Source organism: Triticum urartu, chromosome 1 (assembly GCF_003073215.2).
Source record: "Triticum urartu cultivar G1812 chromosome 1, Tu2.1, whole genome shotgun sequence".
In the NCBI taxonomy this organism is placed as follows: domain Eukaryota; kingdom Viridiplantae; phylum Streptophyta; class Magnoliopsida; order Poales; family Poaceae; genus Triticum; species Triticum urartu.
In genome coordinates, this window is record NC_053022.1 from 578,791,269 (window position 1) to 578,798,081 (window position 6,813).

Below are 6,813 nucleotides of genomic sequence, written 5' to 3' on the forward strand. Positions count from 1 at the left end.
TTTCAACTATCTCATTACTGGTAGCCCCTCTGCTTGTTCCTTTTTGCTTATCAACCCCGGTCTTTAACATGACCTTGAAACTAAAATGACAACACGACAATAATATAATGCAAAGCAAATTAAAGCTATCAAACATTCATGGTATATCCCTTGCAAAAAATAACATTCATAGTATATGAGCTAGCTTAATTTATTCCTCCATGGCTGGATCGAGCAAGCGTCACTAATTCTTCTTCTTGCTGATGACCTCCTGAACCTCAATCCTCATTGGTTTGGGCACAAATTCATCAGCACCGGCACTCATGAACGCCTCCATGGCGTTATCATCAGCGGACACCCCGACGATCTTCACATCGGTGGCTCCATAGCACGGATCTTCATGATTGCCTATATGGAGTAACATGTACAAGTGTCGATGAGGTGACCATCCAATGTATGTTATGTTCAAGCAAAAAAGTAAAAGAAAGAAACCGTAAATTAACTCAAGTAGATACCTTGGGCATGTCCTTATCACACACAACAATGTCAAACTTGTTACCCTCAAGGAACATATCAACAGCTTCTTTCCCATTCTTAGCCAGGATGACCTCACAGTGAAATCTGCGTAGCATGAAGGAGAGAACCATGTTGTCAACCGCAGTATCCTCAACAAGCAGTGCCTTGAGGGATGATGCCATGATCAGCTAGCTAAAGTAACTGCAAACAGAATTAATAATGAGATTAATTATATCTGATACACACCTAGCTAATACTATTTTCAAGGAGAGTGTTACAAGAATAATCGACATGAGAACCATAATTTTAATGATCAGTAAATCACACTGCAAGTTTGTGCATTTTAGTTGCAACTAATCGATTACAAATCATCGGGAAGATCAGCACACGTTTCATAGGCAACAACAACCAATGCAACATATATTGGCAGTGCGCGGTTTAGGCATCGCCTCTAACAATCTCGATCTTGTATGCATTGAGCCAAATTAAAAATAGTGCACCAGCGATGATGCAAAAAAAGTTAGAAGAAACAAATTAAGGAAGGAACAGATACAATCATCAGAGTACCTGGTTGTTGTTGCAAGAGGTACACTCTCTTAATTGGTAATCTACCACTTTATGAAATGCTTCACCGAAAATAGCATAAGGATACAAAAGTAAAAAAAAAGCATATTTTTTTGGCCAAAATAGATGCCTATACATGGCTGCCAACAACAACCAAAAAGTGTGTTGCATAAACGATCAAAGCCGGTCAAAATGAACTAGCTTCACATGTTTAGGCATGCATGGAGAGAAAACTTGAGCTTATGACAGTGGCTATGAATCTACGGTTGCTCTGTTGCTTGCTGCTTGGGGGCTTTGGTTTGTGCCTTGTACGGTTGTACCTGGCCAAGGTACAGGGGTATTTATAGGGGTGGCCGGTCGATCTCCGCCGTCCATTCGTAATCACAGTGCTGCTTCGCACATGCAAATATCCATCTTGCACCGCTTTCTAATTCCACCAGGAAAAATCAAATATTTCGCTGGCTGGCGTATCTTTTGTGTTCAAATGATATATGGAGTATCAAAGTATTTTCACGAACTTACTACAGCAGAGTATATCAACCTCGATCACAGCTACTAGCGTATATATGAAGTATATCTGTCTCGATCGCCGTGTATATAGTTGAATCCCACAACAATATTTAAATTAATTGATTCCTTGTTTATTTTGCAATCAGCGATGCGCAAATAGATCGTGGCAATTAATTCTTGGTTTCATTATGGCAGGAAAAAACAGGCCAAGGTATATAAAGATCCATAACGTATATAGCATACTACAATGTATTCCAGCTAGCGTATATACACAGTACATCTGTCTCCATCCCAGAACATGATTAAAATTAATTTATTTGTTTAATGTGCAATCTGCGATGTGCGGTGCTAGTTCATCTTGAGAACAAATTTATCGCGGCAACTAATTATTGATTTCATTATGGCAGGAAAAAATAGAGACGTATTTTGGACGTGCCAACATATATCGAGATCCAGACCATATATTGCGTACTACAGTGTATTCTAGCTAGCGTATATATGGAGTATATATATCTGTCTAGATCCCAGAACATGACTACAATTAATTTCTTTGTTTAATTTGCAATCAGCGATGGGCGGGTGGCGGTTCATGCCGAGATCAATTAATTCTTGGTTTCATTATGGCAGCAAAAAGAACGTGCCAAGATATATCCTATATACCTAAGAGATTAATCCCCACTAACATATTTATCTTAACATGCAAGCATGCCACATCATCATACAATTATGAATGGGATAAGGCCCACATTAACATGCAACCATGCATCATAAAGACCCATCACCACATGCAACCATTCATGGGAAAATAATTATCATTCTATTGTTCAGCTTATATTCAATAAATATTTTATCAAATATAATAAGTCATATTATTTTTTATTTTGTTCATGTGTTCTTAATCTAAAAATTTATATTCCACACAATCAAATCTCATTCAAATATATTGCAGCCAATTCCCACAGCAACGCGTGGGGCGCCATCTAGTTATATATAGAGATCCAGACCTTATATTGCATACTATAGTGTATTCCAGCTAGCGTATATATGGAGTATATTTGTCTCGGTACCAAAACATGATTTAAATTAATTTCTGTGTTTAATTTGCAATCAACGATGCGCGGGTGGCAGTTCATCTTGAAATCAAATAGTTCGTGATGATTAATTCTTAGTTTCATTATGGCAAGAAAAAACAGACATATTTTGAACATGCCAAGATATATAGAGAATTAATTAGTTAATGCATATATATATCTTATCTACTCTTATACACTAATAAAGCAAGGTGTGTTTTTCCGATTAATTCATCCTTTCACTTCTGAATTATTTTTTTCCAAGGTGGTAACAAATTTTTGTGTGTTCGTCTGTTTTTTTTTTGAGGCAATCTCGCGAAGCTTTTTATTTAACCCGTCACGATGTTTACAGGGACGAAAGTAAGACCTCCTGCCTGGCCTAACCATACATGGTGACCAGCGCCTAACTTTAACGCATGCTTCGCTAGATTGTGAGCTTCTACATTAAAGCTCCTAAACTCATGCACTATATTACAAGAAATAAAAGAAGTAGATGACAACTTGATCTCTTGGATGATCGCTCCATATGCTGATCCACTCCGGCCCTGAATTTCCTTCACCACCGCTTCACAATCTGATGCTATATGTGGGCAACTTGATCTCTTGTGTGTTCGTCTGTTAGAAAAGCAAAAGCGGTTCTCCAGAATTCTGTATGTGGGCCGCACGTGCTATGGCCCAGCTAAGCCAGCCCACTATTTTCCTGCCCACGTAGCTGGGAAAACTATATTTGCCGCATGTGCTGGCAAATAGTCGCAGCCTCCCACAGGGTCCTAAGATTGGGCTGGCCCATTTTCCTTTCTTTGTTTTTTCTGTTTCTGTTTTTCATTTTTGTTCCTTTCTCTTTTTCTTTCATGTTCCTTTTTTATTTTCCAACTTTATTTTTCTTATTTCGGTTTTTTAATTCGAAATTTTCAAAAGACTTTCGGAATTTCAATTGTTGTTATAATTTTTGAAAAGTGTTCAGAATTTCAAAAAAATCCCATTTTGAAAACTGTTTGGAACCTCTAAACTTTTGTTCTCGTTCCAAAATTTGTTCAATTTTTTTTAAATCCCATTTTTTTAAAAAAATGTGTTTTCTGAAATAGTTTGAGTTGAAAATAATGCATTGTTAGAAATGTTTCAAATTCAAAAAAAAAAATCTTGTTTTAGTGAAATGTTCATAACTTCAAGGCAAAAGTGTTTTAAATAGTCCACATTGCTTCTTTACATACAGTCGTACCATTTTATATACATGTTCGAAACTACCTGTACTAATAACTGGATGAAGGATGGATGGATTAAGTTGGACGAAGGATAGATAGATTGGTATGCGAGCTAGCTGGAATAGGACCCTGGATCTCTTAAACTGAAAAAAATTCCCATTTTTTTTAAAAAAATGTGTTTTTCCAAAATTGATCGAGATTTAAAAAAAAGATAGCATTTAAAAAAATGCTCGAAAGTCGAAAAGTATTCTTATTTTAGAGAAATGTTCACAAATACATATCCGCATTAAAAAAATACACATTTTGTAATATTGTTCTGAATATTCAAAACATGTTCCCGTTTTCTAAAAATGTTCAAAAATTCAAAAAAAATTTGTGTTTTTATAAAAGGTTCATGTTTTCAAAAAATGTTTGTGAATTTAAAAAATATTCCTGTTAAAAAATGTGTTTTTCCTAAAATGTACGGAATTTTCAAAAAAAATGTTCCCATTTTTTAAAACAGTTCGAGATTTCAAAAAAAATTCATCTTCCCATGAATATTTGGCAATTCATAATAATAATTATTATTTGAATATAAAAAACAAAAAAAATAAAATCTGAGGCTATAGTATATTCTTAAATATTTGTGTTGGTCATTGGTTAGCAGGATGTGTTTGTTTGCTGGCTGGCAGCACTTTGTCAGGTCTTTGAGGTTGTGAGTTCGATCCTTTAACTTGTCTTTTTTTTGGATTTTTACTCGTGCCTTACAAACACATGTCGTTTCGGTGCCTGGGCCTTTCACAGTCCACGCAACTTAGCCGGACTAACTATCTGGGAAATAAGGCAAAAATATTTTAAAGAGTCTCACATTGCTCCTTTACATACAGTAATAGCAATTTATATATGTGTGCGAAACTACATGTAGTAGGCTAGATTAAGGATGGACGAATTAAGCTAGACGAAGGATAGATGGAATATGAGCTAGCTGGAAAAGGACCTTATTTTTTAAAAGAAAATAAGTCTAGTACATGAGCTAGATGGATAGATTGCTACGTGAACTAGTTACAAAAGGACTATGAGCTAGATGCATGGCAAAGAGAAGACTCCCGTATTGTGGAACTTCACATCTTAAATCCCGTCGATCAACGAATGGAAAAACAGCGGAGTAGAATTAATTCCGTTTGTACTATATTGATGGCTTGTACATGGAAAAAAGAAGGCCCACCTCACTTCCATATTATGAAACTTCATACCTTAAAATCCCCTCGAACGAATGAAAAAAATAGACTGACTAATTCGTGAGCCTTCTCTAGCGTGCGATGACCTAACAAAACCCTTAAGTCCCCTCGATCATGAACCAAAAAGTAGCAGATTGATTATTCGACATGCGGCGAAACCCATAACCTAAATGTTCCTTCTCAGCATGCACACATGATTTTGCTTGCACATATAATTCTCATTAAATTTGAACGCACACTATTGTTTGCTGTTTTTTATGGTATATATGCATGCATGATTTGGACCAATTTTGGCGGGGATTTTTTGACCAAATTTTGTATGTACTGCATTCCGTCCCTTTCTGCGACAATTATGTGTTCCATCAAAAATTAGTTAGTTTTAACTATTGTGGACAATCTGGGGTTTTTATAAATAAATCTATAAACCGCTAAAAAGCTGGATGCACATGTGAGCACCTCATTTTCCCCTCATTGTAATCACGAAAGAAAATGTTTAAGCAGTAATAATGCTCTTATCGGAGTTCTATATTATATACATCTAATATAGAATATTTTAGGAAACTGAAACACAAGTATGTAAACTAACTTCCACTAATAAACTCGTCACATGGAATTTTTTTTTGTCTCTCCTGCACACCGCACCCAAGGCATCTCAGGCCAATTCCTATTTGGCGCCTTAAGCCCCTGTTACAGGCATCACTGTACGCGGTGTCACATCCCTAAATCGACCAGTTTTGATAAGCTTCTAGAAGCTTCCGACCAGTTTTATTTCATTTGTTTATTTTGTTTTCCATTTTTCATTTTCTTTTTAATTCAAAGATGCAAAAAACTTAATTTAACAAAATTTTCATTTTAAATTTGGAAAATTTTAAAATTCTCAAACCTCTTCAATTTCGCATATTTTTTTCAAAATTGCAAACTATTTCCCTTTTTGTCTTTTTTCAAATTAATGAACTTTTTCATATTTACGAACCTTTTCGAATTCAGGATTTCTCAAACTTCATGGACTTTTTTTAAAATTCATGAACTTTCTTCAAATCCATGAACCTTTTCACATTTAAGATCTTTTTTCAAGTTTATGATTTTTTTTCATATTCCTATATTTTCAAACGGCCAACGGCCAACGTTGGATACTCAACTAGTCGACCGGTCAATCAAGCAAAAGAAGTGGCAGAGCGTCCAAGCTACTCACATTGTTGGGCCAGCCCATGCAAGGGGGGGGGGGGGGGGGGGGGAGTGAGCATGAGCGATGGATTGGCTGCTCGGCATTGAAGCGCCGACTAGGAGGTCTCACATCCTAGTCCTTGTCTTATTTCTTAATCTTAGATAGATCATTAAGCGGATGGTCCTAAGCAGGGGTGGATATAGGCCTAGGGCTAATGGAGCTTCAACCCTAGCCCTTTGGATAGAAGTCCCAAAGAGACATCTTTTTTATAAGCCTAAGCATAGTAAGATTTACGACTAGTTCTTTTGGCGGCTTGAAAAATAAGCTATTTTCTTCCTAGCTTATCCCATAAGCCACCTCTCTTATTCATTGGAGTAGTTGTGGGGAAGCAAGTAGTATTTGATTTTAACTCGAATCAAAGCTTATTTGAAGTAATTTTAGATAATTACTCTATTGTTGGAGTTGCTTTTTATATTCGTGGGCCAAAAAAGAAAAGGTGGGCGAGGAACGAAGGGAAGGGAGTAAGCAGCCCAAGCCCAAAGCCCAAAGCCCTTGCTTGCTTGTTGTAACCCAAATTCCCCAACCCACCC

General features: G+C 36.5%; 1 pseudogene; it reads right to left on the minus strand.

Moving 5' to 3' along the window:
* Window positions 1–223: 223 nt before the first annotated feature.
* Window positions 224–3,165, minus strand: LOC125540583 (annotated as a pseudogene).
* Window positions 3,166–6,813: the final 3,648 nt, after the last annotated feature.